Raw genomic sequence first — 27,578 nt, forward strand, 5'->3', positions numbered from 1 at the left:
TGTACTGAAAAAAGTGAACTAGAAATGTAAGATATGTACGTGTGTGTGTGTGTGTGTGTGTGTGTGTATCTGTCTGTCTATTAATCCTTTTTTTTTTTAACTGAAGTGGACTTACCCTTTAAGTATTGTAAAGGGCAATCATGCCCTAAGCCAACTATAGATGGTTCGAATCTCAGCCGGTTCAGCAGGGACCGGCCATGATTCGAACCAAGTATGGGCAGACTGAATGCATCCAAATTGATTGGTTTATCAACTTGGGTACAACCAGCCTGTCACAATTCACATACGATTATTGCTAGCATCTATTATAATCTCCAGCAGTAATCACTTTGTTCTCTCAGTGGGGACAGCTTCCTCTGCTTGGAGAACACAATGGCTTTGCAGGAACGATTCCCCCATGAGCACTGACTATGTTGAGCGATTTTCTTTCCTGCAACCATGGAAAATTGCTCAATCTATGGCTGGCTTTAGTCAAATGCAGTTGCATCAAATAACTTCATTGTTTTGACTAATTATCACTCAAAAACAGTGGTACACATTGATAACACTGTTTGCATGGGATCTGTTCTATAATACAAAGGAAAGCATTACACATTATACAATTGCAAGTTAAATGTGTCTTTATCTTCCAGCAGCCTCACAAAAACTGCCATTTATAGCAGATTGCCTTCTGAATGAAGTAAAATAAAAACTGCTGACTGTGCTTAAACAACCAAACATTTTCAGAATGTATTTTTTGCCAGTTTACTTCTCTCTTATCGCTACCAAAGTACTTCTTAGCAATCTTTAAAAACTCAGCATTTCTATTTATTAGGATATGGCAAGTGTCATGTCTGCTGAAGTAGGTTAAAACAACATTTCTGGAAAAGAGACTGCAGGTAACATTTTTCCAAGCCATTTGAATCCATAATAATCTCAAACAAATAATGTATAAAAGTAAAGGACATTTAGTACAACAAGACTCATCTATATATACACCATTTTATAATCTCTTTTAATTACTGCCATTACTATCGTTATAGCTGCTCATGTAGCTGCTATGGGACCTGGGTCAGAGAGGGGGCTTGGTAAGGACCAGAACAGGTGAGATGTTCACCAGCTGCCAGAGCTTCTTTGTACAGGGCCCAACAAATGCACCCTTTCCTAACCAAGCAATTACTGATGTTTACCATATTTCCTTAATTCTGATGCTTTCCTGTAATGCCCAGAGACCATCCCCATTTTTCAGGGTGCAGTGGAATCATTCACGACATGCTGTACTGCTAGGGTTTGGGGCAGGCATCCTCTATGTGCACCAGCTTCCTTTTTCATAGCAAGCTCCTTACTGCTAGATTGCATAGAGGAGTACGGACACCTGGGCAATATAGCTGGGGACTACAGTGAGTGAAAAGATGACCGAGACTGTGAAATGTTTTCACTTCTACTTTGTGTCACAAATTGGAGATTCCTAAAGTTGGATTTACATTTGTATGATGCCTTGTGATGTATTAACAAAGACCCTTAATGATGATAGGACTTCAATGGACCTAAAACACTCATGACCCTTTTTTGAGATTGCAACACAAAACAAAGCATGATATGTGAGTTATGATGCACTGCCAGATATTTGCACTTGCCTCTGCTGTATAGTGCATTGGGGTAGCATATACAATGATTGACACCACAACACACTGCATCACTGTATGTATATTGCAGTAACATTTTGTAAGAGCCCAGTTATAGCAGTGTGGTGTGGCAACACACAAATATTGGTACACTATGGTGCCATTCATTGCGAATGACACTCCTGGATCTGCAGCCCACTTCAAGTGGACAGTAACAGAGTAATTTTTGATCTGCTGCATTGACCAGACTATCTGCATATATGATTGTTGGTCTGCTGATCTTCTACCCAACTTCTTAAAAGTGCCAGGCTGTGGACTATTTTATGGGCATGTGCAGGAGTGCAGTCATCCTGGCACACAGGTGCTGTGCTGGAAGACTGCGAGCAGGCAGGTAGATTTCTTTTGGAGGGCATTCTTCCTAATGCTGATCATTAACATAAACATAATGAAGAATTCTTCCTCACACTGACCATCTGCATAAGTAGACATTCTTCCTCACTCTGACCGCCATCCTAAGAAGGTATTCTTCTTCACACTGACCATCAATGCTATGGAATTTATTTTTCTCTTACTGGCCACCAGTGTAAGGGAGTATCAAAATGAATATGTGTTGAAGTAATACTGTATATGTTCTGTGTCAAGTGGATGTGGCAGTTAGGATGTTGTTCCTATGGCTACTCTTTTGTTTGGTAAGGAGGCCAAATAAAATTTTGCTATAGGGCCCTGTGACTCTTAGCTGCTTGTAAAAGTCAAAAGTCATTACATTCAGGAAATTAGAATGTTCTGTGACAAGCTATAACAATAGCGTGGTGCTATGGGGCTACAGATTTAAACTTTAATTCCTATAAGATGTGCCATTCAGGAAATAAAGTTGAAGACTGCTAAATGCCATGTTATTGTAGATGTAAGTTCTAGAGTTATAATTTTCATCTCTGATCCTTTACCCAGGTAGTCCTGGGATAGGAAATTTTCATCATAGTAATCTCAATGCTATGATAACAATCCCCATCTATAAGCTGCTGTAAGACATTTGTGCCATGACATTAGAGCAGGAGTGGGCAACTGCGGTCCTCCAGATGTAATGAAACTACAAGTCACATCATGCCTCCTGAAGTAACTGTCAGGCTTTCCTTCATGTCTCTGGGAATCACGCTTGTAACTATCATCTTGCAATGGCTCATGGGATATCTAGTTCCACAACAGCTGAAGGGCCACAGTTGCAACCCTGCTTTAGAGCCTGTACTAGTGGGAAAACCCATTGTGGTAATCAACGAGAAGATTCATCTCCTTTTAATTTGGTAAAATGTTGCCTGATCCTCATTTTGACATCCAACATCAGAAGCACCCAGCATGCAGCGAGAAGCCAGTGCTTTAATGCTTACCAAGAATCTAGCACGTGTGCAATTTAGGGACTCAAATTTATTTTGAAGCTGCCTTCTCTTTTAACTTTTTTGCTGCCAGAGCCAATTTTGCATGTTTAAAAAAATAATTTTAGACGTGAAGATTACAGAAAACCCTCAAATCAGTGGCGTTCCGAGGCAGGTGCGGGGAGTGCAGCCAGCACGGGGTGACACCGACCGCACGGGGTGACACCAGACCCTCTCCACAAGTAAGTTGTAAAGAAAGCTGATGATCCCCGCAGGATTGATCAGATCTGCGGATTGAGCATAATGGATTGGAGTCCGATCCATTATGCTCAATCTGCAGATCCGATCCATTCTGCGGGGATCGTCGGAGGGGGTGTCACCAAGTGTTACTGCACCGGGTGACACCAACCCTAGGTAAGCCTCTGCCTGAAAAAATTAGAACTAACACTATTTTATTATCTAGGGTGTATGCTTTCAGAAAATATATAATATTTATGTCATGCGATATTACCACAAAGGTCTTTAATACACACTGCTGGTAACTATAGCCACTGGATTGGGTGTAAAACCCAAATACAGAAGAGTACCACAGGTGTCAATGAGGTGCTAAGGATGCCATGGAGTTACAGGATGACACAAAATACTCCGGGGTCATTGTGAGACAGGCTGCTCTGGTGTAACTGTGTAAGACAGGGGCCATGGGGTTACTCAGGATGCTGTGGATTCACAAGCAGTTATGAGGTTACTAGGTGGCACAGAAGTATTGGAAGATACAGTAGTAGCTGGAAAAAGAGGAGTGCAGGATTCACTGGAGTCACTGAAGACACAGGGGTAGCTGAATACATAGGATAACATTGCTTACTGGAGACACCGGAGTACTAGGTTTGCTGGATTCACATGGAGTGCTGATGAAATAGAGGTTGCTGGAGAAACAGTAGTCACAGTAGTCATGGGAGACACTGGGGTTGCTAAAGACATAAGAGTATTGTAGTTATTGGAAATACTGGGGTCACAGAGTAACTGGAAGAATAGGATTGCAATTGTCACTGGAGGCACAGGAATGCAGAGTACAGAGAGGCACTCTCAGAGGGAACACAGATGCACATGATTCTTAGGGGAAACAGAAGCACAAGACTTTCTTGAGATACAGAGGCACAGGAATCTAAAGGGACATGAAGGCTCAGTTGTCTCAGAGGTCAAGGAGGGACACGAGTCTCAGGGGTAATGGAGGACACAGATAAATTTCGGAGGCATGGGGGGACTTGGCTTAGGTGTAGCAATGCATTGCTCAAATGCAATCTAGCAACATGTCAACATTGTAGCAAATCAATAGTGTGAGCACATTGTGATCACACTGAATGGGGTGAATGGGAAGAAAGCAAAACTGGAGTTCACGTGGATGATATGAACCCAAAGGATATCTTGCACTATTGCAGAGATATGTATTAACCAGGGGCGGACTGACCATTTGGAAACTCGGGCACTGCCCAAGGGCCCGGGGTCAGTACGGGGCCCCATGAGATGCCCCTGGTACCTTTTTCATAGGCTTTTTTGAGTTTGGACAAGTAGACAGGGGCCCCATGATCCCCTATTGCCCGGGGGCCCCATGAGTTGTCAGTCCGCCCCTGTTATAAACTGATACTAGTTTGAGAAAAAGGCACAAAATATTTCTTACACCTTTTTGTTTTTTCTTTTGTATTGCATATAACTATAAGGATTAAGTTAAGTAAATTATTGCATCTGTATTGAAGATTATTTGGTATGAGATTGATTATAACACATGAATTGATATATTGAGGCAGCACAGCTCTTGCTAATACACTTTTATACTTTGAGTTGTAGGAACACAAGATAGTGTTTGCTTTGCCATTACACAATTGAGTTTTTTAAAGTATTTTCTGTTTGTAATATATTTTCTTGTGGTTTGGTGTAATTGGTGAGTGTATGTCACTTGAGGCACAGGAGGTACAGGCGTTTTGCATTTGCTATAAATATACAGTATGTCTATTTTATGATTATTTTCCTCAGACTTACATAAAATAATCTGTTGTTTGTTTGTCTTAGAAACAGAAAAAAGGTTACTTTTGAATGTCTGAGTGAACTTTTCAAACAAATGTCTTGGTAACAATTATACACGCTATCTTCTACAACAACGAGAATTTAGACACCATTGTTCTATGCAGGGTTCTTCTATTGTTCTACATTTATTATTATGAAACTTATATCAACAAGTCAAGTTAATCAATTGTTAACAATAGCTTGACCCTCTGACACACTATATTGCCAAAAATATTTGGACACCCCTCCAAATCATTGGATTCCCCTCCAAATCATTGGATTCAGGTGTTCTGATCACCTCCATGACCACAGGTGTATAAAAAAAAAACACTTAGGCATGCGTACTGCGTCTACAAACATTTGTGAAAGAATGGGTCGCTCTCAGTGAATTCAAGTGATAGGTTGCCACCTGTGCAATAAGTCCATCTGTGAAATTTCCTTGCTACTAAATATCCCACAGTCAACTGTTAGTGGCTGTTGTTCCCAGTTGCTTCCACTTTGGTATAATACCACTAAGTGGCAGGCCATGTAAAATGACAGAGCAGAGTCAGCACATGCTTAAGTGCACAGAAGTCACAAACTGTCTGCAGAGTCAATAGCCAAAGATCTTCAAACTTTGTGTGACCTTCAGATTAGCACAACAGCAGTGCGTAGAGAGCTTCATGTAATGGGTTTTAATGGCTGAGCCACTGCATCCAAGCCTTACGTCACCAAGTGCAATGCAAAGTGTTGGATGCAGTGGTGTAAAGCAGATTGCCATTGGACTCTAGAGCAGTGGAGATGTGTTCTTAGGAGTGACAAATCACACTTCCCCCATCTGGCAATCCGATGGACATGTCTGGGTTTTTCGGTTGCCTGGAGAATGATACTTGCCTAACTGCAATGTGCCAAGCATAACGTTTGTTGGAGGGGGGATTATGGTGTGGGGTTGTTTTTCAGGGATTGAGCTTGACCCCTTAGTGCTAGTGAATGGAAATCTTAAGGCATTGGTATACTAAGACATTTTGTACAGTTTCATGCTCCCGACTTTGTGGGAACAGTTTGGGGATGGCCCCTACCTGTTTCAACATGACTGCGCACCAGTGCACAAAGCAAGGACCATAAAGACATGGATGAGTGAGTTTAGGGTGGAGGAACTTGACTGGCCTGCACAGAGTCATGACCTCAACCTGATAGAACACCTTTGGGATAAATTAGACTGGAGACGGCAAGCCAGGACTTCTCGTCCGACACAAGTGCCTGACCTCACAAATGCACTTCTGGAAGAATGGTCAAACATTCCGATAGACAAACTCCTAAACCTTGTGGACAGCCTTCCCATAAGAGTTGAAGCTGTTATAACTGCAAAAAGTGGGCCAACTCAATATTGAACCCTAAAGTCGAAAACTGGGATGCCGTTAAAGTTCATGTGTGTGTAAATGCAGGCGTCCCAATATAGTGTATATGACTTATGACATATATGATGCAATGTTGCCATCTAGAGGTTGAACTAAAGAATGTTTCTCCCATTGACTCACAGTATTGCAAATGGAGCCACACTTATGTGGGATGGTAAAACTTTCCAAATAAAAGCCAACAACAGAGGCTGAAAAGGAGGATTCTATGATGACTTAACGCCAAAGAAGATCTCTGCCAGAATCTGAAGACACTTTTAGCCCAATCTCCTGCAACTGTATTAGAGCAAGCCTGGGGTCCGCGTTGCCTATGGAGATCGTGAAACCTCTATAATCGGAGCTATGCGACTTACTATTGTATTCAGAACATAGTTTCACTAGGAAGTAGGTAGCACTCTGCTTTTAATAGATGTATCTGTCAGTTCTGTATTGAATTCCTATAAGTGTCTGTAAGTACAGAAAGTTTGTTTGGTAAAAGTACATTATGATACCCCAGAGGTCTATGCTTCCTTGCTTAGAATGCAAAGTAACCTTACTAGACACCAAAGCAAATCAGTTACACAGAGGCACAGGAGTCTCAAAGGTTATGGAGGCACAGGGGTCATTAAGGAAACAGGTACAGTACATGCTTGAGGTATGGAAGGGGGGGGGGAGGCTCAGCCTTAGTGTAGCAATTCCAAAGCAGGTGACACATTGCTTGAATAATGTGTCCCCTATTCCTTTAAAAAGGTAGCTGAGTGCATTTTGTTGCAGTGCTAGCACTACTCCAAGCAGAACCCAGAAATGTCGGCTGACAAACTTGAAAGGGAAGTCCTTGTGCTGGCTCAGGGAGGAGGTGAGTGTACCATTACACCCCCCCCCCCCTCCCCACTAGAGACAAAAAAATGAGAAAATCTTTTTAGGATTAGAAGTTTCAGTAATGAAACATGAAAAGCAATTAGGTAACTTGAGATGCAAAGAAAGACAGAGACTGTAGCTGACTGGATTGTTGATCTTTGCATTGATAACATAAGGCCTGAAATAATGTGGGACACTAGAAAAACAAGAACAGAGGGCACACCAGCCTTGTCCATTACCTTAGTGATTCCTTTATTGAAGTAATAAACAGATGTATACTCACAAACAGCATAAAATCTAAAACCCTCTGCATGATTCCCAACCACAGGAAGTCCCTTCAAAATGGCAGATAGATTTCAAGGGGAGTCCCCTCTTCTTCAGAGCCAAATCTTAGTCCTTCAGAATCTGCCATTACATACCTTTAGGGTTATGCCTGATGTTACCCAAGCTCCCACCTGCAGGTGAGCAGCATAACACTACTCATGTGACTCCCAACAGGATATGTAAACATACAATGATAAACATAACTGGACACAACACATATATGAATGAATACATGTCTCTCTGCCCCATGTAATAGTCCTGCACATGCCAATAAAGCTATTATAGTGAACAATGATTCACTGAATATGGCACAATTTGGTATGTGTAAGATATATCTTATGTCCACTTTTCCTTATATTGTTTAGTACATACTTTAATTCATGGAATCTATCACTATAATAGCTTTATTGGCATGTGCAGCTTATATAATAGCTTTATTGGCACATAGATTTTGGTCTAATATAATGTGGGGCAGACTTCTTGGAAAACATTTTGTGATTATTTTCTTGGAATAAAAGCCAAACATTATCCCTTGGTTGGAAAAGCAGTAGTGCCCATCAGCAAATTTCTTGTTTCTGAGAGTGGAGTGCTTGACTAAATTTGGTTAAAGCTTTTTTACAGTGCACAGAGTGGGAAACAAGTTATTGGCAAAGAAATATGTGGATGCTCCCTGTAGACATTGAAGAATGAGAACTCTTTGGGGCTGGAATTATGAGGACTATTATGAGCAAGTTCTGTCTCAGGCAATAATACAAGTAGGCAGCTTTATAGATCTTAAAAGAGGAGCATGAGACTGAGCATATAGTTCTGGTCTGGTAATTGATCACAAAGTAAAACCAAGAGAATAAGGGGGACAACAGGTTTCCATGGCATTTAAGGGATGAGCAGTTTGTAAGTACTGGAAATGTTATGATGTGTGCAAATGATGACCCAATGAGGTGACCCTCCAAGAGTTATCACCACTTCCAAAGAGACAGCAGTTTGACAGCAATTAGTTCTTGATCTCAGATGGAATTCTTTCTTAATGGAGAGAACTTTGTAGAAAATAAGGTGCTGGAAGAAGGGGGATTTGCATCATTGGAGGACTGGAAAAAGGACGGCATCGTTTGATCCCAGTAGAACAGGGCTGGAAAGAAAGGCTCATCTTAAGGCTCGAAAGGCTTCAATTGCCTTTTTGAGGTCAGGGACTGGTGGGAGCAGCAATGGAAGCAGAAAGTTGTCGATGAGCTTCTAGTAGTAGTTTGTGAAACCTAGAAAGTGCAGTGTGATGTTAAGACTGCTGGATAGAGGCCAGGTGGAAATAGCAATATCTATAATGACAATATATCCCATGAAAGGCACCTGTGGGAATGGAAATGATAGTGAGCAATTCCAGGAAGAAAATAAATACGTATATCATTCAGGTGGACAACACACTTGTAGATGAGTTGAGGTAAGTGTTAGACACACACTCCTGCACTGTTTCTTATCTCTGTCAACAGATCTCTGAAGACAGGGCAATGATTCCATTAAAATTTTGAAAGATTATATGGTCTGTAGACCACTCCTGCTCTGGCAAAAAAGTAATATGCATGCTACACACTTAAGAATAATTTTAAAGTTAGAAAGCTTATGGTCAGCCAAGACATTTTTATTTTCTTTTGGATAGAATGGGGAAGGACTAGAAATGTTTTAAATTTTTTATTGCGGTCTGTGCCTTATTGAGATTTTTCCTTCACTTCCTGTTTTATCTGACACTCCTCTCCTGGACATAAAGGATAAATCTTAGGGGCACAGACTAATACAATCTTATTGGGGTTCTAAATCTCTCTCTTCTGTAAATGTGTTTTTAATGATCTCTGTGTACCCATTGCGGAACTTTGCTCAAATAAATAGGAAAGACATTTTCCCTCACTCCCTCTAACCCTTCACCACTCTAACCGAAACTACAAAAAATGTCTTGGCTAGAGCTGGGACAACCAGATAGTTATTTTTTAATGGCCTTGTATAACCAATGTTGGGGCTAATAAGGCACTGATCAGAGCTATTTACCTAAAATATGACAATCCCCCCTCCCTTCTCTGCTCTTTGTCTTTTGCCCCTCCACCTGCCTATGCAAACTGCTAAAATGCCCCCACCCCCACTTTAACTGTCCCTTACACTGTCCTTCCCTGTCTACCTGATTACTCCCCCCCAGCACAGATCTGCCCCCTCACAAACTACGATCCCCTTGTGGCTGCCCTGCAGCTGTGTCATATATCCTCCTCTGCCTCTCCAGCCAACTTTCAGTGCTGCAGGGCAGCCATAGTGTTATCCAACTGCAAGAACAGATGCCCCTAGCTGCTCTGACACCCCTTTAAGTGCCCCTCCACCTCTCTTGTGTCCAGGCACCCCTCCCTGCAGCTGCTATCCGTCTCTCTCTCCTCCCCTCCTGCCAGCTGCAGCCGCTGACAAATCACTGTCAACATGGAGAGTGGGGGGGAAGGGGGGCTGGTAAACATGTGTTTACCAGCCTCATTCCTTCCCTGAAAAAAATTGAAATAAAAATGTACTTCTACAAAAATAAAAAATTAAGTAATAAAAAAAAATATAGTAAGGGTACATTTAAACATACGTCTAAATCTCCTTTGCTTCTGCAGCATGATCAGGCATCATCACTCTGTCCACTAGAGTTGAGCTTGATGTTCGAGTTAAATTTAAATTTGACTCGAACATAGGCCATTCGTGTGTTCGGCTAACAAACGAACAGTAAGGACTGTTTGCTCGCCACGCCCCACAATGCACTGCGCACTGACAGAGCATAGGGATTGTCCAAAGCAATGCACCTGACCACAAGTCAGATGCAATGCTTTGGACAATCACAGTGCATGAAGACATCACAAGGAAGCAGGGTCACTTGGTTCACGTCACCGGGTGGCCCCCATCCTCTAGATATTGAAGAACGGTCAGGCCAGTGCATCTGTCAGGTGGCAGGAGAGGTATTTTAGTATCTGTGCAGTATCTTACCTCATACTTGGATGTGGCAAGATACCGCTTAGTGAATGGTCCCAGTTTGAAGTTCGCAGTCGAACTTTTGGTAAGTTTGAATGTTCAACCATGAACCGAACAGAGGGGTGTTCAGCCCACCACTACTGTCCACTGCCTATTGCAGCATAAGGGGGGGCATTTGGCAGGCAGCAAAAATGCAGTTCAACCCTGCATTCTTGCCGCTCCAACTGCAAGTCTAAACAAAGCCAAAGGCCTCGTTCACATGGGGCATAGTACAGCAAGGCCATGTTCAATGCATCCCCATGCAGAGAGTCCCATTGATGTCAATTGGGACACAGTGGGTGCTTGGGAATTCACAGGTGTTCCATGCATTCCTGTGTGGGCAGTTCCATTCATATGAATTGGGACGCAGTGGCTGTATAAAGACAGCCACTGCTCCCAGCTTGACATCGATGTGGGTGTATGTCCCTGAACTCACACTGTCTGCATTTGGGGCCAAGGACTTACCTTTGCATTTACTTACTGTCTGCATTTGGGGCCAAGCATGGATGTAAGATCGGTTCTCACAGCTATTGCACCTGTGCATCCCTGTGCGGGTAAACACGACTCTCCATGGACATATGCTTAAGTACACCCCATTGAACAAGACCTTTGTAGGAATTTAGCAAGTTTTGTTGTGGCTTAGTGTGCAAATAAAGATTTTAGTGGGGGGTTTTATGTGAAAAAAGCGATTTGATAAACATTTGCACAACTATTGTGGTGCCTAAAAAAATCAGTAGCACCTTTTTTTTTATTCTTCTGGTCTTGTGCTTTCCAAAAATACATGGTTTGGGGGGGGACTTTTACAAACAAGGTTTTCATTTTTCACTTACAACTTTTAGATACGTTTGCGTATTTTTGAATTTCATAAATTTAGCAAAAAGGCACAATTTAAAATTGTCAATTTGTTAATTATCTCAATACAGGTTAAGATTTTATATTTAGTAGGAATTTAACAGGAATTTTGTAAAATTTGCGCTGTTTGTATCTGCTAGTAATGATTTTAGTGTATTTTTATCAAAAATATTGTTTTGATAAACATTTGCGAAAATATCACAGGGTTTTAAAAATCAATAGCACCTTGATTTTTATTCTTCCGGTCATGTGCTTTCAGGAAATACATGGTTTGGGGTTCTTTTAAAAACTCTAAAAGCAGCTGTAAGTGAAAAATTAGAACCTTCAGATTTTTAGAGAGATTTGGTTCTTTACATTTTTTCATATGTTCAATTTTCACCATTTTTCAAAAAGGCGCAATTTAAAATCGACAAATATTTCTTATTTATTAACTCAATGCAGGTTAAAAGTTTTCATTTAGCAGGAATTTTGTAAAATTTGCTGTGTTTTTTTTCTGCTAATAATGATTTTAGTGTATTTTCAGCAAAAATATTGCTCTGATAAATATTTGCGCAAATATCGCAGAGCTTTAAAAATCAGCAGCACCTTATTTTTAATCTACTGGTCATGTGCTTTCAGAAAATATATGATTTGGGGGAGGGGGAGGGTCTTTTACAAACTCTGAAAGCTGCAAGGTAAAAATGCAATGGGAAAATAGCAAAAATGGTCCAGCTAGCTGGGTTATAAATAAATACGCATATATATATATATATATATATATATATATTATATATAGAAGTTTTAACAGCCTAAGTGTTGTATTGTTTCACATTTTCATTTTAAACACCTTATTTTCTTTAACTGAAGTGCTTTATAATTTTCCTTTTCAAAGCATTCATACAATTGCCTTTTCTTCTCATGCAATACTTAATTACCTCGTCTTACTGTCTGTCCTTTATTTCCACTTCTCAGTTTCACACATAAGATGCTTATCTTGTGAATTTGTGAATGATGCACCTGAATGGGTCAATAAATAAAGAATAAATCGGAAACAGGTTTTTCCTATGAAATAAAGACAGCCTCATGAGCAGAAGCTGTTCAGAAAAAAATATTGTATGGGAATTATGCAGATGTGTTTATTTGTTTTTCAAAAGACAGTAATTTGCAATTGTTATTATTGAACTAAACTGAATATTTGGCCCAAGACCAACCACCGTGTACTGTATATGCCAGATTCAAAAAATGTTTCCCTTGCTATAAAGCTAGCTGTATGACACAAAGGGGTTTATTTACTAAAGCTGGAGAGTCCAAAATCAGACTCACTTCTGCATAGAAACCAATCAGCTTCCAGGTTTCATTGCCAAAGCTTCATTGAACAAGCTGAGGTTAGAAGCTGATTGGTTTCTATGCAGAAGGGAGTCTGATTTTGGACTCTCCAGCTTTAGTAAATAAACCCCAAAGTGACAGGAATGTGCAACTAGGTAATAAAACACTGGAATAAAATACATTGCAACAGCAAATATTAAAACAATTGCTTATTTAATGTAGAATATGACCTGAACCTCTTAGCGCTGGCCGAACACAAATATGCGGCCTCCCGGCATCTGGGCCTAGATGCTGAGTGGCCGCACTTTTGCGTTCTATTAAAAAAAACATATGTGCTGAGAGCGCGTGCTCTGCGCACTCCCAGCACACATGTCCGGTACTCACGGAAAGGTCCCGATCTCCTCTTTCGATCGGGACCTTTCCCGATCATGTGACCACCGTGACTCGCCTCCCAGCTTCTGAAACCCTTAAAGGGCCGGGAGGCGCCGGCGCCAAGGGGTTAAAGAATATTGTTGGCAATATATATTACACAATACTTATAACAAATGTTAGGATTCATCAGCAAATTCCATAGCTATATTGTATATTGGAGTTCTAAGATGACTCACTCTCCACCATATGAAGGCATTACTGTCGGTTTCCTTACTTAAGATGCCAGCCCCTGCACCTGAAGCTGATTGAAAAATCGGCTTGGGTGAGGACATGACTGGATCCCTGGACAAATAAATGTTCTTAAATTGAAAGTCAGCATCTACAGGATTTGTAGCGGATGACTTTTATTGTTTTTGGGGAGCCTGGAGCTCTGCTTTATGGTTTATCTCTGGGCCAATATAAACTAAACAAATTAAAACAGCCCTGTAATAATAAATACATAATTACATTTTCTTTAACTGCAAGCAGTGTAAATACCTTAATATGACCTTGTATCAACCTTGTGAACATGTGCAATAGAACTCAGACGGGGAATGGAAGAAGCAGAACAAGGATGTTCTAACCAGGGACATACAATTGGGAGGAGAAAGCAGAGGGACCAAGGTAGAAGCTTATTAGGGTGCTGCTTCTCCTTTCACTGTCCAGTTGTACAAGTGGGAAAGGGGAGAAGGCTTGTAACTGCAGCAGAGGGATGGTGTTCTATCCTGGTGGACAATGCTGTACTGTATGGTAGGGCTCTGTTTATCTCTTAAATGGACAGAAATACAAATCCATTGGCAGTTAAAACAGCTCTCATACACATATTTTATCTGTGTATATACAGTAGCTGTATGCCCAGAGTTTAGATTTAAAGCCTAACTCCAGCCAAACGTTAGTTGTTAGCAGAGAGAGTGAAGGCTTACTTTTTGTCGTGTTTTTTTTTACTGTTTATGACCCCCAACAGGTAACTTTGCTCTTACAAGCCAACATTTGCAAAATAATTAATTTGCTTGAAAAAGGAGTGGGGTGACTAACTTTGTAAAGACATCCAGTATGGTTTTTAAAAGTCGGTTTTTAAGAGCCATAATAATATGAATAAAAATGTATTGGTCTAAAGATAGATATGAAAAAGAAATAAGGACCACTGAATGACAGACTGGCTGAGACTGAGGCATACTGGAAGATGTAATGATCCTGGAATTTACTTGATAAGAGAAATCATGTGTTTATAGAATAGGTAAACATTTTGGAAATGGTGAGAAGCAAGAGCAGAACGTAGCTCAGGACATTAACCAAATGCAGACAGTATGGACATTGGTCAGTGGTGGGAGGAAAGTTGCCACAGATGAAGATGAAGGTCTGTTACAAAGTGCTGATTACTGAGTGCACTGAGTTAACATCTAAATAAAGATCTGGTGGTTGATTGATTAAAACTGGGTAGTGCAAAATTTGGTGCAGTTGGGAATGGTGGCCAATCAGCCTCTAACTTCAGCTTGTTCAATTAAAGGATAAGTTCACCTTTTAGACAAAAATAATAAACGCACTTTTTTTTGCATTTATTATTTATTATTTTTTTCTACAGGAGCCTGGAAAGCATTGAGCCAGCGATCAGTAGATCACTGAATGTCAGGGCAGGAGCTGAGGAACGGACAGGCAGGCCTAACAATGTAACGCACTGGCTGATGACAACCACCACCCACAGACCGAAGTCCCTCAGGGCGCGGAGTCTAAGTCCCAGGCTGCCCTTCACCAGGGCCCCTGATGGTGGGGATGGACTTGACGCAGCCAGGAACCAGGTCGCGGCCCCCGAGACACCTCAGCTGCGGTAATGGCCGTCGCCAATGGCGTGTAGCTGGTGGAAGAGACAAAAGAGTAGTCAGACAAGCCGGGGTCAACAACAACATGACAGAACAGAACAGTACAGGACAGCAGACGAGAATCACAGGTCACGAGCCGGGTTCAGCAACAGAGGGTCAGATCAAAGGAGAATACAAAGAATAGTCAAGACAAGCCGAATCAGATACCAGGAGAGTCACGAGAGTCAGAACAGAGTAACAGCAACACAAAGACACAAGGCACAAGTGCAAAGAGCATGTGCGGGCCACAGGCTTATATGTCATCAGCCACACCCCTCTGGAGGATGGACCACAGAAACCTGAAGGCATAAAAGGTCTCCCATCATGCACAGCAGAATCCAAGATGGACACCAGCACATGAAGTAACATAACCACAGGGAAAAGGTAGGACCTTGACACTGATGCCATGCAGGTATCCTGCAAACCTGTCAGAATAACTGCTTTCCGTATGTATGAGCAAGCAGATATTGACAGGAAGCTTCAATGAACTACCACGGCACTTCAAAGTGCCGTGGTAGTTCATTGAAAACTACAAGCCGACAGCCGCTAAGACTGTCGGGACCTGCAGTTCATTAATTCACGGAAGTCCACGTTTTTTTCAAATGTGACAGATAGCTCAAGGAGACTTCTCCCCATACTATCTGTCAGGTGGGCGTAGGTGCAACTGCGGCTATGGGGACATGTTACATGTTCCACCCTAAAAACGGGTGTAACATGTAACATATTTCAAAGGTGAACTTATCCTTTAAGCTTTGACAAAAAAAAGCATGGGAACGGATTAGTTTCTACCTAGAGCTGCACCAGATTTTGCACTCTGCAGTTTTAGCAAATCAACATCAAAGTGACGATAGCACAATATTTAAAAAAAAAAAAAAAGTACAGGACACAGGAAAAGCTCTGACCTGTTTACCACCAAGTTCTGTCAAAAAGCACATAATGCAGAACAACATTTAAACATATACAGTATGTGTGCTTAATGTGGCTGTAAAGGCTCAAGGTTTTTTTACCTTCATGCATTCTATGCATGAAGGTGAAAAACCTTCTGTGTGCAGTAGCCCCCCCAATTACTCACCTGAGCCCCATCATGATCTAGCGATGTGTACAAGAGTAGTAGATTTCCTGGGACTCTCCCTCATCATTTGCTAAGACATGGGAAGGGCAGAGCCACACTCTGTGTGTGAATGGACACACAGGGTAGTGGCTCAGGAGCAGGGGCGGACTGACCATTCAAGCACTCGGGCGCTGCCCGAGGGCCCGGGGTCAGTAGGGGGCCCCATGAAATGCCCCTGGAACCTTTTATAGGCTTTTTAGAGTGTGCTTTGAGTATGGGCAAGGACACAGGGGCCCCATAATCCCCTATTGCCCGGGGGCCCCATGAGTTGTCATTCCGCCCCTGCTCAGGAGTGAGCCTGCTTGGTTGCCAGCATAGCAAGCAGCTTGCTGTGGAGGCACTTGGCAGGAGGGAGAGGCCAGGAGTGCCGCTGGGGGAAGGGGAGGATCATGGCTGCTCTGTGCAAAACCACTGCATAGAGCAGGTAAGTATAACATGTTTATTATTTTTCAAAAATGTCTTTAACATCATTTTAAATTAGGTATTTGACAAAAAAGTACATTTGTCAATGCTTTATCCTGTGTGCTGTGCTAATTTAACCACTTGACTGCCAGAAGCTTTTATCCCCTTCATGACCAGAGCATTTTTTGATAATCAGCACTGCAATACTTTAGCTGGCAATTGTGCGGTCATGCAACAGTGTACCCAAATTAAATTTATACCCTTTTTTTCACAAATATAGATATTTATTTTGGTGGTATTTGATCACCACTGTTTTTTTTAGTACAAAAATAAAAAATACCAACTTTTTTGAAAAAAAAATATTTTCTACATTCTTATACAAAAATTTAAAAAAAAAATCTAATTTCTTCATAATTTTAGACCAAAATGTATTTTGCTGCATGTCTTTGGTGAAAAAAATCCCAAAAAGATGGCAGTTCAATCATTATGTCCTGTAGAAAAAAAATCAATATGTTGGAAATCCTTTCGATATCTCTCACCATTCATAGTCATCACTAGTGTATATTTAGGTATACTTATTATTTTTACAGGTATCCCTTTTTATGAAGGTTATTTTAGAAATTCTGATAACTTTAAGTCTGCTGTTAATAAAGCTGACACCATGCTATACCACAAGGAGCCATTAGTAGATCCCTTCCAGTAGCATTTTTTTATTATTATTATGATGATGGTGATATTATTTTATTATTATTTTTATTATGAGTACCATTACTATTCATATATATACTCCATATAGATTTTTTTACACAAAATTGCCAGTATCTATCTTGAATTAATAACATCACTTGCTCTATTGCTATTAATACCATTTTGTAGAGCAGGCATCACTCTCCCTCCCTTCCTTAGATGAGATCGCCTTGGGTGTGAGTCATCTCTTTTGCCTCTAGCGGCAGGCCCTGGTGATATGGCGGTGAGCCACAATCCGGATAGGACAAGGAAGCTGGCCAGAAGTACTGTGTGGAACATATTTCCGGCCAGCGATTCTGGTCTCATGGCACAAGCATACATTCTAGCACGTCAGGTACAGCCATACTGGGAGAAATTAATACCACCATAGGTTTCTAACCACTTCTTTGCCACCAAGCATTTACATACTTATTATTTAATTATTTATTATTTATTAATATTCAAGACAATGCCATGTAGTATGATATAATAATTCTGTGATTGTTTATTATTATTATTGTTCACTATCCAATTACACAACCCTCTGAACAACGTTGTTCTGGTTATCCACACATTTTTAAAACCCTCCTATGAGAGGAGGGTTATGGGAGGAACTCCTGGCTCTCATGATGTAGACTAGGCTATACAGCTGGTAGCATGATCATTTGTAGTTATACTCTGAGAAAGAAGGGCATTCCTTCAAAATGCGTCAGCCTTCAGGGACCCCAGTGTGGCCCCCCTGTGCTTGAGATACTGTTCCATATGACCACGGAAGTGTGGCTTGATGAGCATGTTTTTATTCTTTGTTTCTGAGTAGTTTTAAGTTGGATTTCTATTAAACTTTTTTTTTAATGCACTAGGCTGGTGTGCCCTTTCTCTTTACTGTTTTTTTCTGGATGACGTACATGTAGGTTATCCATCCTACCCATGCCGCCTGCAGTAAATGTACTGTGGGTGGGCGGCAAATGGTTAAAAGCGTGTGACCAAACAATTCTTTAATGCTTTCTTTGTAGCATATGATTTACTGCAAGATAATGTCTGCACTACAGGAAAACCTGAGCAAAGTAGAATTGGTATATATATATATATATATATATATATACACTCACATATACAGTGAGGAACAGAAGTATTTGAACATCCTGCGATTTTGCAAGTTCTCCCACTTAGAAATCATGGAGGGGTCTGAAATTCACATTGTAGGTGCATTCCCACTCTGAGAGACAGAATTTAAAAAAAAAAATCAGGAAATCACATTGTATGATTTTTAAAGAATTTATTTGTCTTGCACTGCTGAACATAAGTATTTGAACACCTAAGAAACAGCAAGAATTCTGGCTCTCAAAGACCTGTTACTGTGCCTTTAAAAAGTCCACCTCTACTCCACTCATTAATCTAACTTAGTAGCACCTGTTTGAGCTCTTTAAAGACACCTGTCCACCCCACAGTCAGTCAGACGCCAACTACTACCATGGGCAAGACCAAAGAGCTGTCAAAAGACACCAGAGACAAAATTGTGGACCTCCACAAGGCTGGAAAGGGCTACGGGGCAATTGCCAAGCAGCTTGGTAAAAATAGATCAACTGTTGGAGCAATTGTTAGAAAATGGAAGAGGCTAAAGACGACTGTCAGTCTCCCTCGGACTGGGGCTCCATGCAAGATCTCACCTCGTGGGGTATCACTGATGATAAGGAAGGTGAGGAATCAGCCCAGAACTACAAGGGATGAGCTGGTCAATGACATGAAGAGAGCTGGGACCACAGTTTCAAAGGTCACTATCGGTAGAACACTACGCCATCATGGTTTCAAATCATGCATTGCACAGAAGGTTCCAAAGGAGGCATGGGAGAACGTCATGTGGTCAGATGAGACCAAAGTAGAACTTTTTGGTCTAAACTTCACTCGTCGTGTTTGGAGGAAAAAGAAGGATGAGTTGCATCCCAAGAACACCATCTTTACTGTGAAGCATGGGGGTGGTAACATCATGCTTTGGGGGTGCTTTTCTGCAAAGGGGACAGGATGACTTTATTAAGGAGAGAATGAATGGGGCCATTTATTGTGAGATTTTGAGCAAAAACCTCCTTACCTTAGTCAGAGCATTGAAGATGGGTTGTGGCTGGGTCTTCCAACATGACAACGACCCGAAGCACACAGCCAGGATAACCAAGGAGTGGCTCCGTAAGAAGCATATCAAGGTTATGGAGTAGCCTAGCCAGTCTCCAGACCTAAATCCAATAGAACATCTTTGGAGGGAGCTGAAACTCCGTGTTGCTCAGCGACAGCCCCAAAACCTGACAGATCTAGAGGAGATCTGTGTGGAGGAGTGGGCCAAAATCCCTGTTGCAGTGTGTGCAAACCTGGTCAAGAACTATGGGAAACGTTTGACCTCTGTAATTGCAAACAAAGGCTTCTATACCAAATATTAACACTGATTTTCTCAGGTGTTCAAATATTTATGTTCAGCAATGCAAGAAAAATAAATTCTTTAAAAATGATACAATGTGATTTCCTGAATTTGTTTTTTTAATTCTGTCTCTCAGAGTGGGAATGCACCTACAATGTGAATTTCAGACCCCTCCATGATTTCTAAGTGGGAGAACTTGCAAAATCGCAGGGTGTTCAAATACTTCTGTACCTCACTGTGTGTGTATATATATATATATATATATATACACACACACATACACTATATGAATTTTGTGACATATAACAGTACGGAACCTGGGAAGTCCCAAGTACAATAAATAGATCTTTGTGCTACCTTTTCTGGCTTAAAAAGGAAGATCACAACTGAAATCTGATTATCTATTATGGGTAACATTTCCACATAACTTGTTCATTTTTTTATTGCGACTTAAGCAGTAGTAGAATACAGATCATTCAATTTGCTGAAATGGAATCTCTCCAAAAACTTCTTTTGAATACATATTTTATGGATTTACCAGCAGAGGATTTTGTAACTTACTTTATACCTATTTATATAAAAGTAAATTATGATGTCTATAAAATTGTTTGCATACTGTGACATTATGAAAGGTGAAGTGATTGAGGGACGCTATGTATCACCTTGCATGCTTCCTCATGTAGAGAATTAAGGTGCATATGGTCCAGGTTTTCTGGGCCACCTTGGCAGTGTTGGCTCTGAACCGAATTTTCCTTTCCACTTGTGACCACCTGCAGGTGGTATAAATAAAGCAGGACTGGAGCAAGAGGTTGCTCTTGGCTTTGGACTTAGGAAACCATACCTGAAAGAGCTGTGGATGTTGAAGTTTGCCTTGTATGAGAAACGAAAAGGTTTGTACAACGTTTTGTTCTGTTGGTGACTGGGAGAAGCCCTTAACCTATGAGATAGGAATCTCTTCTGTTTAGCTAGTGCCTGGATAGCACAGATTTATTTTCTGTTTTGATTACTTTCCATTCAACCTTTTAAATAAAACTGGCTACAAGTCAGACTTTTAAAAAAGACCTGCCGCCTGGACTGCCTTTTTCCTAGGGAAGGTGATCCCCATCTGAACTTAACCCCACAATAATTTTAGGTATCCAAGTTTCCTATTTTACTGATAATTCGCGGATATATCTGTAACCTAAAAGTAGACTGGTTCGATATCAGCTATATTCTTTCAACACACCAGGAAATACCCAAGAAATTAAAGTATATGTAGATCCAATGATTAAAATAATACAAGTGTTAACATGGTTGCCAAGTGTTCAGAATACTGCAGGACCATCTCAAGATTTTGGAGTAGGAAGTGAAGGTATATCTACCAAATGGGACACAGATGGCAGAAAAAAAGACAGGAGTTATGACCCTCCCTTAGGCCGTTTTTAAATAGGGCGGACTCCATGAAGCTGATCCGCCTGCTAAGTGGGGGATCTGTCCACTTATCCCTGCTGAGCAGGGGAATGATAGGTCTGTGTGTGTTCCACTTGCGCATAGCAGACACAAACACAACCCACTGTTCTCTTTGGGGTGGTCAAATGTAAACAGACTGCCTGTCCATTCACAACCGACTGTCACCTGATCTGAGCCGATCCGCTAGACGGATGTGGAATGTATCTCCGTTCATCTGTTTTTGGCGGACTGAATTGGATTGCATGCAGGAGGGTCTCAATGGATACATGTCCATTTACATTTGCCTCCCCATAGAGAACAATGGGTGCTCCAATTGCTCTGCCCATGTGAAAGGGGCCTAACTCTATCCAAATGATTCAAAAAATGTTGCTTTTATTTAAATGCTGTTTATACTGACACCAATGAAAAGGTGGAATACTGCTCTCACTTACATCAACATTGGGGTTAAATCTTACTTCAACTTACACTAGGGGAGATTTACTAAAACTGGAGAGTGTAAAATCTGGTGCAGCTTTGCACAGAAACCAATCAGCTTCCAGTTTTTTTGCTGTCAAAGCTTAATTTACCAAACTGAAGTTAGGAGCTGATTGGCTGCCATGCACAGCTACACCAGATTCTACACTCTTGCTATCATGTATGAAAATGATTGCCTTTCAAAGCCACCAAAAATAATTTCAAGTGATTGTAAAGGGAACAAAATGTTGGTTTTAAAATACCAAACATGTCATACATACCTACTCTGCACAAAGGTTTTGCACAGAGCAGCACCGGTCTTCCTCATCTAGTGTTCCCCTCCAGAACTCCTGTCTCCTCCCCCCTACTGAATGCCCCATAGCAATCCACTTACTATAGGGGAACTAGTGCAGGCTCTATCCCAAGCCATGGTCTATATGTCCATTGACACACATGTTGTGGCTTGTCCCCTCTTCCTGCTTGCCCCTCACTGGCTGTGATTGACTCCAATGGCTCCAGCTGCTGCCTATGAGGAGAGAGAACAGCAATGCTGCTCTTGGGCACAGCGCTGGATCAGGATCGGGCTCAGGTAAGTATAGGGCGGGGGAGCTTCATTCAAATGTAAACCCTAGCTGCATGACAGTTAGTAAGCACTGTGCATAATAAAAAAAGCCATATTTTCAAATAAAATTCTTCCTTTCCTTAATGCATTTTATGCATTAAGGTAAAAAAAACCTTAATGCATAAAATGCATTAGGGATAGGAAGTATTTTATTTGAAAATATGACTTTTTTTTATTATGCACAGTGCTTACTAACTGTCATGCAGCTAGGGTGTACATCTACTTAAGTGAAGGTCCAGGATTTATTTATTTTTATTTTTAAGTCCCCCTCTCTCTTCTTTATAATAAAAAAATGCCAACTTGTTCTTACCCTCTACACACTCCAAAACTGTCCCCAATTCTTCCTTAAGCCAGCATAATTCTGTCATTCTGCCCTTTTGCTATGAATCCAGTTTGTCATTACACACCCCTCTATAGGGCTTATCATGTGGGCTGGGCTCACAGTACTGCAAGAATGTGAGGCACCCAAATGAAAATGCTTGCCTCTATTTGCCACAAAAAGGAGAAGAAACACAGCACAGTGCAGCACAGTGGCTAAGTGGTAAGCACTTCTGCCAGGCAGCACTAGGGTCATTGATCTGAATCTCAACCATGGCACCACCTGCACAGAGTTTGCATGTTCTCCCTGTACATGCGTGGGTTTTCTCTGGGTACTCTGGTGTCTTTCCACACTCCAAAGACATGCTGGTAGGTTAATTGGCTACTACCTACATTGTTCCTAGAATGCATATGTGTGAATGTGAGTTAGTGACCTTAGATTGTACCTTCCTTGAGAGTTAAAGACTGATGAAAAGTAGAATATATGTAAAGCCCTGTGTAAATTGACAGTGCTATATAAGTACCTATAAAAAAATAAAATAATAAACTAAGGTGACTGGACCATCAAAAAGACTTCAAAAGAAGAAGCAAATAAAAAAAAAAAACATAGGGAAGGAGTTGAGTGGGTCTTAAATTATTGAAGTTTCACTTTAAATATGTCATGTTTTGGGTACCAAAAAGTAGCTATTACTTTGGACTTATTTTTTTTTTACGTTTTCTGTGATAAATGAAAACTAAAAATGTTTAGTAGCTGTGTTTCTATACATAAATTTATAAAATAACTTTTTTGTCTGCTGTCCATGCTATAAAACTATATTTAGTAGGGTTACTCATGTTTTAAAATATTTTTACCATATTGCATGCAATTTTCTGTAGCACATACTAATTTCATTCTACAGTATATACAATGCATAGTTCTTAAATTGTGATATAACTGTCAAATTATTCAGTAAATTGATTTTATTCTACATTAGTCCATGTTATATTGTGAAATGCAGTCAGCTAACTAGCTTGAATTCTAATTTAGATAAAATTTAAAATGCAGTCAGGGAAACTGCTGAAAATATTAATCTCAACTTTTATTTGAGACATTAATATGTATGGAATAGAACAAGTCGTATCTTCTTCTTGAGATGACTCATGAGAATTATCCTGAATGAGAATTATTGTGATAACCTAAGCTTGCTTAGCTAGAAAATGGCTTCGCTCTTTAAACGCTATGCACCAAAGTGTTGAAGCAACTGATAAGTAACAATTGTGCGTTTGTATGTATGTGTGTATATATATATATATATACTGTATATATATATATATATATATTTTTTTTTTTTTAAACTGCTGCAGAAAAAAAAACAAAACGATATAAAAGAATCATTTGAAGACCAAGCCATTGCTGCCACCTTTTGTTTACATGTAAGAATCAGTATTTTTTGCTAGAAAATGTCTTAGAACTCACAAATATTATATATATATATATTTTTTTTAAAGCAGAGACCCTAGAGAATACATTGGTGGGTTTTGCAAAGTTTTACTGTATGTCACATGGTGTTTGGGCAGCGGGTTTTCAAATGCAACTGCAACAAATAATTTAAATTTTACTATCCGCAGGCGACACTTTTAAAGCCTTTACAGGTTACTACTTTAGAATTACAGAGGAGGTCTTGTGCTAGAATTACTGCCCATGATCAGACGTTCAGAGCGATACCTCACAGGTGTGGGATAATTGCTGTTTGTATGCGTGCGGGACTGGTGCGTGTGTTCGCCTTTGCAGGCAAGCAAGGGAGGACAGGGGCACTTTAATTTTTTTTTTCCACTGTCACTTTAATTTTTTTCAATCACTTTTATTGCTGTCACAAGGAATGTAAACATCCCTTGTAACAGCAATAGGCATGTGACAGGTACTCTTTATGAAGAGATCTAGGGTCAATTAGACCCCAAATCCCTCCTTTGCCCTTAAAAGCATTTATTCACAACAAGATTTGTGTCATTAAATGCTTTTCTTTTTTACAAATGGCACAGTTTTTTTCCAAGAAATGTAGGGATATAAAGTCATCGCTTCCAGGTTACTATATCACAGAGTTGAACAAAGCCCTTCCGGTCTTTGTTCGGCTTTATGATCAGCCGCCAAAAATGCCAGGTGGTTGATCTGGAATCCTGATGGCATGGGAGATCCCAGGGTGCCCCCTCCCGCTGCTTGTAAGCCACTCCGATTGCTATTACAAGAGAGCCTACCACTGGCTCGAAAAAACGGTACTGGGATGGTGCCTGGCCTAATGGCTCAAACTCAGGTACATTGCTATTGGACCGACCCCCATTTTCTGCCTCCTAATTTGAAAGCGGACCACTGCTCCATGCTGTGATGAGCCTGCAGGGGACATTGTTCTAGGTAGTATGAATATGTTGATAAAAACCTCTTTTTTAACTGGAGAAGGACAATTCAATTTTAAATATTTTTTTATTTTGAGCCAGAAATTAAAAGTACTCTTCATTTGCTTTAGATAATCACCAAATGGATATAGGATGAGTAGGACACCTGGTGCATTAAAAAAAACTGCCCAGAAGGTCACCCCTGCTGATGTCCAGTCTCCCTCCCACATCTCTGGGCAATGCAGTTACATAGGATAGCAGTGCAAATAACAAGAACAAAGGTATTTATTTATATAGGAGGCATCAAGTGTATGTGGGGAGGGGATGCTGTGTCCTCCAATGCATGCTGAGAAAATGTGCAGAGAGATTTTATGGTGGGTCCTATTTTGTTTAATGAGAGGACACAGTTATGCTTTAGATAACTTGTTGTAAATATATAGGTGATGACTAAAAATTAATATTGCATTTATTAGTATTTTTGGTGAAGCAAGAGTGCACCGGCAGGCATGGAATGCAAACTCCTCAAAACCAAATTAATCTCTGCAGCAAGTTCATTTTCCAGAGAGGAGCGTTTCTTGGATCCCAGAACAGATGACAATATCCACAGAGTACTTGCAAATAATACATTGATCAGAAGCCCTCATAGACCTATTCAAGATACTCAGTCTGTCACAGCAAGCATAGAGGTACTCTACCCATCCAACATATCCAATAACGTATGTCCAATCTATTTCATACACCTAGCTGGCTTCCAAGCATACAATGATGTGTACTATATTCCAGACCTGATCTTCCATAATATTTTCTAAGATTATGATCCTTCTCTTAACAGCTAAAAATGACCCCTGATATACCAGTTGACCCTGGAGGAGTTTCTGATTGGCTGTCCAAACACAGATCCTACTTGCATTTACTGGAAATACCAATTAAAGTATAACTACAGGCATTTTTTATGCTTTAAATAGAGTGGAGAGGGATTAGAACACCAGTTTTTTTTATTGCAGCCTGTGCCTCCATTAGGGATATTCACGCTTTCTATGTGTCCTGCTTACTGTTATTATCAAAAGTGAAAGTAAAAATCACAAATTGTGGGTTGTCCCCAGAAAGTAATTGAGGGTAAAATTTCTGCTGGAGACACTAGTTTTGATGCCCTAGGGGTCCCCAAGGAATTCCCTTAATTTGTGGGGATTTACTCTCACTTCCTTTTTTGGCTATAAGAAAGGAAGTGAAGAAAAATCTCCACAATGGGACTCAGATGGCAAACAATAAACTGGTAGGGATAACCCTCCCTTACTCTATCCAAAATGAAGAAAAAGTTGTGCCTATAGTTCTACTGTAAGGTCACTATAGTGTTAATATCAATCTTGATGACTTCCATTTTGATTTTTGATATGTAAATGGTCTGCTACCTGTCTGTGTATGCACAAAAAAAACATTTTATATACTGTAATATATATATACATACACAGTAAAACCTTGGATTGCAAGCATAATTTGTTCCAGAAACATGCTTGTAAACCACAGCATTCGTATATCAAAGCAAATTCCCCCATTAGAAATAATGGAAACTCAGGTGATTCGTTCCACAACCGTTTACTGTATACATTTAAAAATATGATTACAGTAATACAAAATACTGTACAGTATAAAGTAAAAATAAAACAAATTAACACTTTACCGTTGAAAAGATATGTGGCTGGTGTGCTGGAAACGAGAGAGGAGAGGAGGAGGGTTATTGTATAGGACGTCTATCACTAATGGGATCACTGCTATCTGTTGGCTCACTGGAATCTTTTTCTTTTTGTGCAACTTTAACAAGGAACCTATGACACTTGCTTTTGCCTCCTTTTGAGGATTTGGTGGAAATTTGACATTGCATTGTTGTTAAACAGATTTATCATTTGCACTGCATCATCCTTATTTGGGTGGTGCTTTTCTACAAACATTTTGCACTGTTTCCCACATTTTCAACATCTCCCTAATCTCATTTTAAGTGAGGGATTCCTCTGCCTTTTTATCCTCATCTTCAGATGAGATCTCCTCCATAACCTCTTGCTGTTGCTAGCGATGCAGATCCATCAGTTTGTCTGTGGTCAGCTCCTGGCCATGTTCCTCCACCAGCTCTTGAATGTCATCCTCATTCACCTCCAGTCCCATGGTCTTTCCCAAGGGCACAATTTCATCGACAACTGGTGGCTCCTATCTACAAATATATGTTGCGCTCCTAAATACTTCTCAATAAATAATAATTAAATTATTACCATTAAATTAATTCAAATTATGATACAGATAACTAATCAAAGTGTATAAATACCAAAAAATATTTAAATAAATAGTTTCAACTAATCAATCTCCTCCAAAAAAATAATTCCACATGAAATACTCCTCTAAAAATTTTTTTTACCAAGTGCTCATAAATCATCTATTAGTGACATGATGTACTTACTAATACCCTCAATTTCATTTATATTCATAATACCCTCATTTAATATAATAAAAATAGTAAACCAACTAATAACCCTCAACTGAAACGCATTTAGATGATCCCCCATAAATAAAAATAACCAAATGCTCATAAATAATTAATAGTGATTAGTATGAATCCAAATATCATCAAAATTATAGTCCCATTGAATAAATAATTGTTTATATATAGTGACTTGGTGCTTGTTGTTCTTCAATTTGTGACTTTTGTGAATCCTTCAAATA

This window comes from Staurois parvus, unplaced genomic scaffold (genome assembly GCF_062004578.1).
Source record: "Staurois parvus isolate SC_StPar_1 unplaced genomic scaffold, SC_StPar_1.0 ptg000170l, whole genome shotgun sequence".
NCBI lineage: Eukaryota > Metazoa > Chordata > Amphibia > Anura > Ranidae > Staurois > Staurois parvus.